General features: G+C 42.6%; 1 long non-coding RNA gene across 1 annotated transcript; it reads right to left on the bottom strand.

Moving 5' to 3' along the window:
• Positions 1-13,172: 13,172 nt before the first annotated feature.
• LOC140480534 (uncharacterized) lies at positions 13,173-13,560 on the bottom strand. Its single transcript, XR_011961337.1, has 2 exons — positions 13,421-13,560; positions 13,173-13,301 (listed from the first exon to the last, which is right to left on the bottom strand). It is a non-coding gene; the product is annotated as an uncharacterized lncRNA (long non-coding RNA).
• Positions 13,561-14,058: the final 498 nt, after the last annotated feature.

Below are 14,058 nucleotides of genomic sequence, written 5' to 3'. Positions count from 1 at the left end.
TTAAATAGTTGAATATTGTCACTTTTGATGCTGGGAACCTCAGCAGGAGGCTGGGATTTATCATCTGACCAGCACTTAGCCTTGCCTGTCGCACTGATGTGCTGGATCCTCCATCATTAAGAACGGGGGGATATTTGTGGAGATGACTCCTCCAGCTACTTCTTTCTGTGTCTAGTACCAGAATCCCCAAAGACTCCCTTCATATATCTCTGCAAATACTCTGGTGGGCTCCAATGACATTGAAGTAGCAGCAGTGGGTCATTTCCAACCCACAATGCCTTCAGTTTCCTGTCTTCAGCTCTCTATCCTTTCCAAACATATAATGCACAGTAACATAGTATTGGCTGTCTTCTCAGAAACCAGGTTCCAAGCACCTCCAAGTAGAAAATTGTTTAATTTAAAGGGAATCTGGCACGTCTTTCTCTCACATAAGTTTTTAGGATATTTTGAATTGTCAAACAGGAAGCTTAGGTTGATCTAACCCCACTACAACTAACTTTTGTATTTATTCCATGCTTCCTCAGGTCACATGGGTATTTCTTGGAACCTAATGGTGTTCTAATCAATTAACCATCTTTCAGAATACTGACAACCCTATTTTGGATTTAAAAGGATGCCATATAATAGAAAGTACAGGCATTTGCAGTCCTTGCAAATCAGATTTTGCTTTAGAACTATTAATTAAGTAATTTATTCCATCCAAGCCATTTCCCAACCACTCCACAACCATCATGCATCTGACCACTCCACCTCCCACTTATTCATCTTCTCTTGCAATGATAGAATAAGAAGGAAAAGATTAGTGCAAAACTAAAACCAATGAACATAAACATTAATAATTCTGCTCTGGAATATTAATTTTAGTTAAACTCTGAAGAAATTTCTATGAGTGTTTTTAATCCAGGTCATTAGCAAAACCACAACTGGACAAGAATAAACCATATTCAGCTGCAAGTGGTATCCTTCCTAAAAGTGTACTGTTAGTAGCTAGAAAACATGCATATTTGATTTTGCATCCATGTTTAAAATCCCATTTCATTAAAGTAGAGAATTTCAAATGTTCATATGTTATCTCTTGCAATAAAATGAAACAAGCATTAGATAAGATTTAGAACTAGGGTTACAATTTCAAAATGAGCAGGTCTGAGTTGAGGAGAATTCATTTTAATCAGAAGGTGTAAACCTTTGGATTAATCTGTCCCAGAGAGCAATGGAAGCTCAGCCATTCAGTATGTTTAAAAGAGATTGACAGACTTTTAAATACCACCTGTGTAAAGGGATGCAGGGACGGTGTGGGAAAAGGGTTAGCTGTGATCAGATTGAATGCAATGCGGGTTTGACAGGCTAAAATGCCTGCTCTGGTTCCTATGTTCCTAAAACAAGAGTCATTAAGTCACACTGCATCTTTGAAGAAAGAAATAGATAACATTTCAGGTTGATTACCTCTCTTTAGAAATGAGAACATTCAGAAATATGACAGGTTTAGGCAAATAAAAGGCAAAAATCTGGGAAGAGAGCAAAAGGGAGAGTCTGTGATTTGATGGAAGACAGGAGAGCTAAAATGTCAAAAGAGTTGGTAGTGCAGAATCAAACAAGAGTGGCAATGGCAGGAGGATGTGATTGGAGCAGGTATAAATGGCTGTTATTCAAAACAATGAAAATTTGAGAGGAAAACATCAATTTCCAAAGTGAAGGAATGTAAAAGTGTCAGAGTTCACAGTCTGAAACTGACCAGAAGGCTGTAGAGTCCCTAAATAAAGTAATAAAGCATTTCACCTGAAGCTTAGGTTGGGTTTTATTGGAATACTTCTGAAGGACAAGGACTAACCTTAAAGCAAGGTGGGAATTTAAAATGACAAGTCACTGGAAGCTCAGGCTTCTTTTGCAGACCGAATGGTGATGTTCTACAAAACAATGGCCCAAGCTACCTTTGGTCTCCCCAGTGCAGAACAGACCGCAAAGCGAGCATGAATTAGGCTGAAACAGGTAGACATATATCATGTTTCATTAGGATGAAGTATTTAGGGTCTAGAATGAGGAGGAGAAAAGAGCTAAAAGGGCAAGTATTGCATCTTCCATGCTGGCACAGAAAGATGCTATTAGAAGGGGAGGGGATAGTAGAAAGCTGATCCAAGTTGTTACAGAGGAAATGTTGCTTTCAGATTGCTGGAAAGGAAGTAGAGGTAGAGATATTTTTAACGGTGGGGCTGGCCTGAACATGATTGAAATAGTGCAAGATGATCTGTTGAATACAAAGGCTGATGACCTGGAAAGTGAAAGGAAGAGGAATCCTATTATGATTCTGGGAAGGTGGGGAAGGAATGGGAGCAAAAGTGAGCGAAATTGGTGGATATGGGTCTGACCATGATGGACATCGACAAAGGTCTATTAACCAGGATGGGAGACAATGTTCTCTTCAGCGTAAAAATGAAGGCCTAGCAGAAGCAATTAAACAAAAGGGAGATGCAGAAACTGGGAAAGTGGCACGGAATATTTAGATGAAGCAGACTGTGAAAAGTGTAGTAAAGATGAGATTGGTGCTGGAAAAGCACAGCTGGTCAGGCAGCATCTGAGGAGCAGGAAAATGCTGCCTGACCTGCGGTGCTTTTCCAGCACCATTCTCATCTTGACTCTAATCTCCAGCATCTGCAGTACCCCTTCTGCCTGTGAATAAGTGTAGTCAGGTTCGTTGAAAGAATCAGTGGCTTTATAGTGAATATTAGTAGACAGGCTGTCCTCAGAAAAGGAGACAGTGTAATTGAATTCGGGAAGGGAAGCGTTGGAGATGGATTATGTGAAGGTGCAGCAAGGGTAGCAATTAGTAACCATGTTAGTAACACTTTCCTTTTCAGATCAAAAGCAGGAAATGGCACCAATAAAGTCATCAAGTAAGGGAGATGGTTGCAGTGTGACTGAAATAAAGAACACATCCCACGTAAATGCAGACATGGCTAGCACCCATGTGGTTATGTGTAGCAACAGATTTTATTTGAATGAAGTGAATGGATTAAAAAGGGAGATTGTTCAATATGAGGTCAAGTTTATTGAGGAGGTGGAACCTGATTGTGTCTCTGTCCAAGGAAGATGAGAAAAACCCTCAAATTGCTGTGGCAGTCAATGGAGGTGTAGAGGGCTTAGCTGTCCATGGCAAAGCAGAGAGTATTAAGGTCAGGGAGTAGGGAAATGTTGGTGATAAAAGGTTTGAGATGGAAGAAAATATAGAATCAAAGGAAGAAATTGTTCAGGAAGGGAGGAACAGGCTGAAAGAATAGGCTTAACAAGAGAGTGTTATCCATGCATCCTCAGAAGGAGGGAGAAGTTGTCTGCTTAGGATTAGGAGGCCATGAGGTTTAAGACAATGGATAGAAGATCTCCAGAGGATGTGTGGTCAGTGTCAGTGCTGACAAGGACAGCTTGGTGATGGGTGGTGGCATTGTAGAGAACGGATAGTTATTGTCTATAAGACGGAGAACAACAGCACTGGCCTTACCAGTACTTGGACCTGATGGAGCAGAATGCAGCAAATACTGAGGGAAATGGGCTAGAATGAGAATTAAAACAGCTGATGTCACATCAGCAATTCTTAGTGAAAAGAGGTTAGAAGGCCAGAGGGAGAGATCAAGTTGGAGGGAGAATACGGGAGAAGATTAATTTGACAATCTGAAATTAGCTCATTTGTATCACAGTATTGAACAACATAGAGAGGCCACTCCACTCTTGGTGCCTGTGTTAGTTCTTTGAAAAAGCTTTTCACTTAGTCCCATCTTCTTGCTATTTCCTTATAGGCCTGTAATTTACTGGACATTCATTCTTTATTCAGCTTTCCTTTGAAGGTTACTATAGAATCTGTGAATACCACCCTTTTTGTCATCACATTTGAGGTTATAGCATCTCATTGTGTAAAAACAATTCCCTTCAGCTCCTCTCTCATTCTTTCAACAATTACCTTAAATGATGTCCTCTGATTACCCTCTGCAGCATTTAAATATCAAAATGAGGAAATGAATCCTCTGAAGTCAGAGAGTCATAGAGATGTACAGCATGGAAACAGACCCTTCGGTCCAACCCATCCATGCCGACCAGATATCCCAACCCAATCTAGTTCCACCTGCCAGCACCCGGCCCATATCCCTCCAAACCCTTCCTGTTTATATACCCATCCAAATGCCTCCTAAATGTTGCAATTGTACCAGCCTCTACCACATCCTCTGGCAGCTCATTCCATACATGTACCACCCTCTGCGTGAAAAAGTTGCCCCTTAGGTCTCTTTTATATCTTTCCCCTCTCACCCTAAACCTATGCCCTCTAGTTCTGGACTCCTCGACCCCAGGGAAACGACTTTGCCTATTTATCCTCATCATGCCCTTCATATTTTTGTAAACCTCTATAAGGTCACCCCTCAGCCTCCAACACTCCAGGGAAAACAGCTCCAGCCTGTTCAGCCTCTCCCTGTAGTTCAGATCCTCCAACCCTGGCAACATCCTTGTAAATCTTTTCTGAACCCTTTCAAGTTTCACAACATCTTTCCAATAGGAAGGAGACCAGAATTGCACGCAATATTCCAACAGTGGCCTAACCAATGTCCTGTACAGCTGCAATATGACCTCCCAACTCCTGTACTCAATACTCTGACCAATAAAGGAAAGCATACCAAACGCCTTCTTCACTATCCTATCTACCTGCAAAAAGTATTTTTTAGTTGCAAATATTTTATGTTACTTAGTTGTTTGGTTTCTAGTCTGATTAGCATTGACCTTACCAAGCCCACTTTTTAAATATCAGTTTCTATTGACAAATGAGTTAATGAGAATATGACTCAGCGCTGGGGGACAAGAGAATAGCTGCTGATTAAAAACAATGTAACGTTACAGATGCAGCTGTGAAAATAGCAAGGTTGGTCCTGAATTTATGCTTCAGGTGTGAATTCAATACAAACTTTGGGAAGTAACTGCACCAACAAGGCGTTTTTGCAATACGCAGGGATAGTTAATCTGCATTCTTGAAGATAATTTTCTTTGGAACTTGAATCAGTCTGGTCTTGGACCTGCTTGAATTAAATGACAGAGAAAAACTCACATGCATACTTCACATATTCAAGCAACCTATGTGGAATCAACATGGTGGTGTTGTCTTTGGTTCTGCTTTTATTGTTTACCCTTTAGCAGATGTCTATGCTGATGCTTAGACTGGTTGACACTCCTGTGCATCACTGCCTACCAGCTAATGCACTCAGCTGTTAACATTTTCACTGTCATCATCGAAAGTATTAGTATAGTTTGAAACTTGTTTATGTCTTTTTTTGAATATTCCTGTCCAGTTTCCACTTGACCGTTTTCAATTTCTCTACAGGAATTGTTTCGGCATTCTAGACAATTAGAATGTATTCCAGTGCTATTATTGAGAGAGACAAGGTAGTGGTATTCTTTTGGAATCATTTTATTAAAAAGCTGACATAGTGGCTTCAATGTCCTCTTTCTGTGCTGAAATGGTTATGGTAGATTCTGGCCTCTGCATTTATTCTCTTATAAGCAGAGCCTAAGACCAGATGCTTTGGATGCCTTTAAAGAGTTCATATTTAGCTGCTTGGCACTACCACTGGATACCTTATGATGGAACCAAGCAGTGAGTGGTGGAACCTGATGCATTTCCAATTTAATGCAATAATATGTCCAGATTGTCACCTGAAGAAAAACATGGTGATGACTACGGCTCTGTACGTGCATCCAGTTTTGTTGTCAGCTTGATTCTCCAGCTTTTTCCAAATGTTATTTCCAACTTTCCAGAGAGGGTTGTCCTTTTATTCTGAGAAAGCATCTGTTTCAATAATCCTGATCTATTGACCTTGTCCTAGTCAATGAACATCATGCACAGTTTCGTAAAATATTCCACACATTTCTTGTGCATCTGCTAGTCGTTATGATACAGATTTCTCTGAAGTACTGGGATCTTTTGAAAGATTGAATTAACAACAATTTCAAACAAGTGATTTGGAAGCTCGATTACAAATGTGTTTCTCTATCTACCGATGTTTCACAGGGAAGTTGTCAATCACCTACAGAAATACGATTGGCCAAATAGCTCCTGTCTATCCAGTGTCAAGCACTGGTTTTGCTTTATTATCTAAAACAGCCATTTCTTGTGCACCTGGAGTCATTCTAATGTAGCTGTGGAAACTGATTGCAGACCTGCCTGACTTCCCAAAGTGCAGACAAGAATGAACTGTCAGATTTTATTGGGACTGCTCAGTCTAATCAGCTTAACTTTGTCCTTAACTGCCTTCATTCTTCACTGCACAAAAAAAACCAACTCCAATACCTGAGATTGTTCTCCAGGAATTCTTTCTCATGCATTTTTCTCTCAGTCTGCCATGGTTTGTGCCAGTAAAAGTCACTGGTTATGAGCCTAAATCATTTTCTAATTCTTTGATTCGACTTCTGAACGGCACTTGGCATTTCTCTACTGTCAAATATTCATTTCTAATGATGAATACTGAGATTTATTTCCCCTTAGATTGAATCAGGGCAAAGTAATCCAGTGGAAAATGTGTGAATTTCTATTTGCATGTATCATGAGGGCACATCAAGTTCTAAAGGATGAGTAAAATGAGATGAAAATTTCTCTAGGCTGATATGGTGAAACTTCATTGTAAAGAGAATATCACATTTGTAAATATATGTTCACTTTACATCATCACCTTGTGGTTAACTGTCACTTTAGTTGTAGCTTTAAGGCTGTAGATAGAGAGTTGCCATCCTTAGCACTGCACCATGTCTGTCTGCGGGATAGCTATTCCTTCCATAACACCCATACTAGCATGGAACATTGTCATTTGAACAGGAGATGTTGTGAAAGTTTCCATCCATTTGTAACATTAACCATTATAAATCCCCAGGAAAAGTGAACACAGAGCAAATTGGCAAGCTGCATTTGCAGCTGAGATTAAACAGGTTAACTGGCCCGCCTAGCATCAATACATTTATAAGCAATAAATGACGATGAGTCACTTAACACTGTTCCAGTGAAGGCAGATGCCAAGGAGGTCCAGTAAGGTTTGCTTTAGTCAGTCCTACAGTAGCGTGGCAAAGGTGATATTCCTTTTGATGATTGTGCTTAGTTTCCTATTTGGAATAATGCTGTGACTCTGTCAGATCCTCAAGGTCTGTCATTATGGTATCCTCCAATTTTCTAGAGCACAGCATTGCAAGGATTATATTGCACCCTGTGTCTATATTGTATTTCAAAAGACCTCAGACCTGTGCAATCATGGGAAACTCATGTTGAGAAGATATTATAAGGTCCTCAATGGTCCCAGTGCAAGATGATGTTGTATTGCCTCTGCATTTGTTCTTATGATATGGCATGCTAACCACTGCCTGCGTACAAGTGCTGTACATCCTGCAGCTGGAAGGCACAAGCAGTTAACATAGTTTTATCATGGTCTCCAGGGACATTCTTATTCAGTGCACCTCTGTTATCTGGAGGACATACCATCGAAGTTGAATAGTTATAGCTGTAAGTCTCCTGCATTTTCTCTGCATTTTGAGGGCACTTTTTGCTGAAATTTCTGCTTTCGGAGGCTGCTCCACATTCGCAGGGAAGGTGACAGTCAGTATATCATCACTACATGATTAATTCAGAGATCCAGGTAATGTCCTGGGGATCCGAGTTCAAATCCTGCCATGACAGATGATAGAATTTGAATTCTGTTTTAAAAATAGTTTGGATTAAGATTCTAATGATCCCATTGCCAATTTTTTTGGAAAAACACAGCTAGTTCACTAATATCCTTTAGGGAAGGAAATCTGCTATCTTTACCTGGTCTGGCCTATATATGACTCCAAACCCACAGCAATGTGGTTGGTTCTTAACTGCCCTTGGGCAATTCAGAATGGGCAATAAAGCCTGTGTGTCAGGATGTCCAAGACTGTAGGGAGGCTGTGGAGAAGGTAGCACTGACAGGGACTACTTGCGGACACAGAGATGGGCTCAAGTGCGTATACTTCAACGCAAGGAGTATCAGAAATAAGGTGGGTGAACTTAAGGCGTGGATCGGTACCTGGGACTACGATGTTGTGGCCATCACGGAAACATGGATAGATGAGGGACAGGTCGTAGTCATGGGCGACTTCAACTTCCCAAATATTGATTGGAAGCTCTTTAGATCAAGTAGATTGGATGGGGCGGTGTTTGTGCAGTGTGTCCAGGAAGCTTTTCTAACGCAGTATGTAGATTGTCCAACCAGAGGGGAGGCCATATTGGATTTGGTACTCGGTAATGAACCGGGACAAGTGGCGGGCTTGTTAGTGGGTGAACATTTTGGTGATGGCGACCACAATTCTGTGACTTTCACCTTGGTTATGGAGAGAGATAGGTGCGCACAACAAGGAAGTTTTTACAATTGGGGGAAGGGAAATTACAATGCTGTAAGACAGGATTTGAGGAGCATACGTTGGGAGCATAGGCTGTCAGGGAAGGATGTGGTGGAAATGTGGAACTTTTTCAAGGAGCAGATACGACGTGTCCTTGATATGTATGTACCTAACAGGCAGGAAAGAAATGGTCGTGTGAGGGAGCCTTGGTTGACGAGGGAGGTTGAATGTCTAGTAAAGAGGAAGAAGGAGGCTTACATAAGGTTGAGGAAACAAGGTTCAGACAGAGCAGTGGAGGGATACAGGATAGCCAGAAGGGCCTGAAGAAAGGGATTAGGAGAGCTAAGAGAGGGCATGAAAAATCCCTGGCGGATAGGATCAAGGATAACCCCAAGGCATTCTATGCGTATGTGAGAAACCTGAGAATGACGAGAACGAGGGTAGGTCCGATCAAGGACAGTGGTGGGAGACTGTGTATTGAGTCGGAAGAGATAGGAGAGGTCTTGAACAAGTACTTCTCTTCAGTATTTACGAACGAGAGGGACCGTATTGTTGAAGAGGAGAGTGTGAAACGGACTGATACGCTAGAAGAGATACCTGTTAGGAAGGAAGATGTGTTGGACATTTTGAACAACTTGAGGATAGACAAGTCCCCCGGGCCTGACGGGATATATCCTAGGATTATGTGGGAAGCAAGAGAGGAAATTGCAGTACCGTTGGCAATGATCTTCTCGTCTTCACTGGCAACTGGGGTGGTACCAGGGGACTGGAGAGTAGCGAATGTTGTGCCCCTGTTCAAAAAAGGGAATAGGGATAACCCCGGGAATTACAGGCCAGTTAGTCTTACTTCTGTGGTAGGCAAAGTAATGGAAAGGGTACTGAGGGATAGGATTTACGAGTATCTGGAAAGACACTGCTTGATTAGGGACAGCCAGCACGGATTTGTGAAGGGTAGGTCTTGCCTTACGAGTCTTATTGAATTCTTCGAGGAGGTGACCAAGCATGTGGATGAGGGTAGAGCAGTGGATGTAGTGTACATGGATTTTAGTAAGGCATTTGATAAGGTTCCCCATGGTAGGCTTATGCGGAAAGTCAGGAGGCATGGGATAGAGGGAAATTTGGCCAATTGGATAGAAAACTGGCTAACCGGTCGAAGTCAGAGAGTGGTGGTAGATGGTAAATATTCAGCATGGAGTCCAGTTACAAGTGGAGTTCCGCAGGGATCAGTTCTGGGTCCTCTGCTGTTTGTAATTTTTATTAATGACTTAGATGAGGGAGTCGAAGGATGGGTCAGTAAATTTGCAGATGATACAAAGATAGGTGGAGTTGTGGACAGTGAGGAGGGCTGTTGTTGGCTGCAGAGGGACTTAGATATGATGCAGAGCTGGGCTGAGGAGTGGCAGATGGAGTTCAACCCTGCCAAGTGTGAGGTTGTCCATTTTGGAAGAACAAATAAGAATGCGGAATACAGGGTTAATGGTAGGGTTCTTGGTCAGGTGGAGGAACAGAGGGATCTTGGGGTCTATGTACATAGATCTTTGAAGGTTGCCACTCAGGTGGATAGAGTTTGTAAGAAGGCCTATGGAGTATTATCGTTCATTAGCAGAGGGATTGAATTCAAGAGTCGTGAGGTGATGTTGCAGCTGTACAGGACTTTGGTTAGGCCACATTTGGAGTACTGTGTGCAGTTCTGGTCGCCTCACTTTAGGAAAGATGTGGAAGCTTTGGAGAGGGTGCAGAGAAGATTTACCAGGATGTTGCCTGGAATGGAGAGTAGGTCGTACGAGGATAGGTTGAGAGTTCTCGGCCTTTTCTCGTTGGAACGGCGAAGGATGAGGGGTGACTTGATAGAGGTTTATAAGATGATCAGAGGAATAGATAGAGTAGACAGTCAGAAACTTTTTCCCCGGGTATAACAGAGTGTTACAAGGGGACATAAATTTAAGGTGAAGGGTGGAAGGTATAGGGGAGATGTCAGGGGTGGGTTCTTTACCCAGAGAGTGGTGGGGGCATGGAATGCGCTGCCCGTGGGAGTGGTAGAGTCAGATTCATTGGCGACCTTTAAGCGGCATTTGGATAGGTACATGGATGGGTGCTTAATCTAGGATAGAAGTTCGGCACAACATCGTGGGCCGAAGGGCCTGTTCTGTGCTGTATTGTTCTATGTTCTATGTTCTATGTTCTATAAATCATGGCCTGGCCTGTGATGTCCACATCCCATGAATGAATAAAATAAAATAGAACCACTCCATTAGTCAAAAAAGACACACTTTGTCCATCCACTCTGGTGTGCTGGCAGCCTTTTTTTTACTTTCCCTGTTTTCCATCTTTGTCCTTTTATATTTCATTTTGAAAAAGACATGAGGGGCAAGTAGTTTTTATGCAGAGATTGGTTTGTGTGTGGAATGAAGACCAGAGGAAGTGGTGGATTCAGGTTCATTAACAATGTTGGAAAGGCATTGGATAATAGATAATTTGGAAAGATTTGGAGGGATACAGGCCAAACTCAGGCAAATGGGACTAGTTTAGTTTGGGAGCATGTTCAGTATGGACTAGTTGAACTGATGGGTCTTTTTCCTTGCTGTATAATGCTATGAATCTGTTTGTGATTCAAATGAGGGTAGAAGCAACACAGGTCAGTCTTCACTGAATGAGTCGCAGGTTCTGCCTGTCAATCCAAGTCCTGTTCTTCCCTTCCTTACATATGTTGTCAATTATATTGGGATTGATCTTCCACACATTCCCAAACAACTCACTCATTTAAAGTAGTTATCTCCCACTTTACCCTCTCAGCCTGAGTCCTGCAGCTTAGTTATGTCAACCATTGCAATGCACTGCTCCCCTTCCCCATAGGGTGGGGATGCTGGTGACTGTCAGTGATACCTCCTCCCACAATACTCCATGTCCTTATCGTACTCTAATATTTCCCAACCTCATATGTTTTCTCAACATTCAAAAGTACTATTTTTCCATTCTCCTCATATTTTTCCAACTGTTCTCACGATAGCCCAAGTTGTTCAGGGGCTGGGAAAAACTCTACCTCTCGTTTTTATTTGGTTGTCTGACTTATTCTATTCAAACAGTTATATGGGTGCACATTTGGGGCTATACTAACTATTGGCCATGTAGAACAGTCCATCTTCAGTAATTACACCGGCACCACTCCCCACCTCTTCCTCCGCTACATTGATGACTGCATTGGCGCCACCTCGTGCTCCCGCGAGGAGGTTGAGCAATTCATCAACTTCACCAACACATTCCACCCTGACCTTAAATTTACCTGGGCCATCTCTGACACCTCCCTCCCCTTCCTGGACCTCTCCATCTCCATTAGTGACGACCAACTTGACACTGACATTTTTTTACAAACCCACCGACTCCCACAGCTACCTGGATTACACGTCTTCCCACCCTACCTCCTGCAAAAATGCCATCCCGTATTCCCAATTCCTCCGCCTCCGCCATATCTGCTCCCAGGAGGACCAGTTCCACCACAGCACACACCAGATGGCCTCCTTCTTTAGAGACTGCAATTTCCCTTCCCACCTGATTAAAGATGCCCTCCAACGCATCTCGTCCACGTCCCGCACCTCCGTCCTCAGATCCCACCCCTCCAACCGTAACAAGGAGAGGATTCCCCTGGTGCTCACCTTCCAGCCTACCAACCTTCGCATAAACCAAATCATCCGCCGACATTTCTGCCACCTCCAAACGGACCCCATCACCAGGGATATATTTCCCTCCCCACCCCTTTCTGCCTTCTGCAAAGACCATTCCCACCGTGACTACCTGGTCAGGTCCACACCCCCCAAGAACCCACCCTTCCTTCCTGGCACCTTCCCCTGCCACTGCAGGACTTGCAAAACCTGTGCCCACACCTCCTCTCTCACCTCCATCCAAGGTCCCAAAGGAGCCTTCCACATCCATCAAAGTTTTACCTGCACATCCACTAATATCATTTATTGTATCCGTTGCTCCCAATGCGGTCTCCTCTACATTGGGGAGACTGGGCGCCTCCTAGCAGAGCACTTTAGGGAACATCTCTGGCACACCTGCACCAATCATCCACACCGCCCTTTGGCCCAAGTTTTCAACTCCCCCTCCCCCCTCCTCCCTGACCTATCACCTCCATCCCCACCCCCACTCTCCTATTGTACTCTATGCTACTTTCTCCCCACCCCCACCCCCCCTCTCATTTATCTCTCTACACTGCAGGCTCTCTGCCTCGATTCCTGATGAAGGGCTTTTGCCCGAAACGTAGATTTTCCTGCTCCTCGGATGCTGCCTGACCTGCTGTGCTTTTCCAGCACCACTCTAAACTAGAATCTGGTTTCCAGCATCTGCAGTCCTTGTTTTTACCTAACTATTCCAGAAGACCAAGCATTCCAGAAAGTCAGAAATAAGAACTTGAGTATATTAAAACAAAATCAAATCTTTACCTGTACTCTATCATATTACGTTACTCAAACAGCAAGCATTTTAAAATAATGCAATCTTTAGAAGTAGTTTCAGCAAATTAATTCCAAAAATAAATTCTGATTAGATGCAAAGACTAATCACTCATACTGTTGAACCAATTTGTCAAAAAGCGTTTGGAACCTAGTCTTATCTCAACATTCGATTCTGATCAATTAACCCTGCTGTTCTGGGGATTTTTTTTTGAGCAGCAAGAGGAAAAGAAATAGTTGTGTCTGACTAAGGACTTGTTTATCTGAATTAATAACTGAGGAAGGCTTAGTTGATGTGACAATAGGCAACACTGAATTGTCAAAGTGAATGGTTCAAGGCATGATTACAATGAAGAACATCAAAAATTGGCTTTAATAGGGTACCTCAATAGATGAGAAAAACACCAAACACATAGACAATGGCCCATAAAGCAATCTTAGTGACTGTTGAGTCAATGTTGATAATGTTTCAGGTCAGAGGTCCTAAAAACAAAATAAAAGACAGATATTTCTTGAAGAATTTTAAAATCCAGTAGGATAATTGTGGAACTTTATGTTCTGTGTAACTTTTGTCTTAAAAGTAGGTAATCTCATGCACTCACGTTTCTTTCCTTGATTTTAGTTGAGGAGTTTTCTGCTTTAGATGTAGAAGTTTTTTCATGTTTACTGATGACTGAAGCAGACATGGCTAGTTCTTTTTCTCCCCTGGAATAAGGTGCTAGCCTGTCAGCAGAGGTTGTAACTCAAGGGGCACCACGTCACATCAATCAATCAATCATGGCTGACCTGATGACTCTCACTGCCTGCATATCTGAAAGATTTGCAGGTTGATAATTAACCTGTCTGGCCATGTTATGAAAGCAGCTTCAAAAACCATCAGGACCTGGAGCAACTCACAAACCTGAAGCTTTCACCTGAGAGAACCAGGAGAATGACCCACAAGACCTACTTTACTGCTTTATACACAGTCAGATGTGTCTCATATCAATTCCATAACTCCGAGCAAAAGCTAAACTCATATTCACCATAAAGCTGCAAGTATGCATCCATTCATGATTTAACATGTTCTCTGGCACGTGGCAAGAACAACCACCCAAAGACAGTGAGTGCACCTTTAAACAGTAGAGGCAGGTAACCAAGTGACTTTATCCCTACTTGCTTGGTAGAAATCAGTGGCATGCTACAGGCATTAAGGCAAACATACAGCATTTGCCAACAGTATTTGACCACAACAGACAGC

This window comes from Chiloscyllium punctatum, chromosome 8, assembly GCF_047496795.1.
Source record: "Chiloscyllium punctatum isolate Juve2018m chromosome 8, sChiPun1.3, whole genome shotgun sequence".
NCBI classification, from domain to species: Eukaryota; Metazoa; Chordata; class Chondrichthyes; order Orectolobiformes; family Hemiscylliidae; genus Chiloscyllium; species Chiloscyllium punctatum.
The sequence above is the reverse complement of the archived record's forward strand: the minus strand, read 5'-3'. Positions and strand labels throughout refer to the sequence as shown.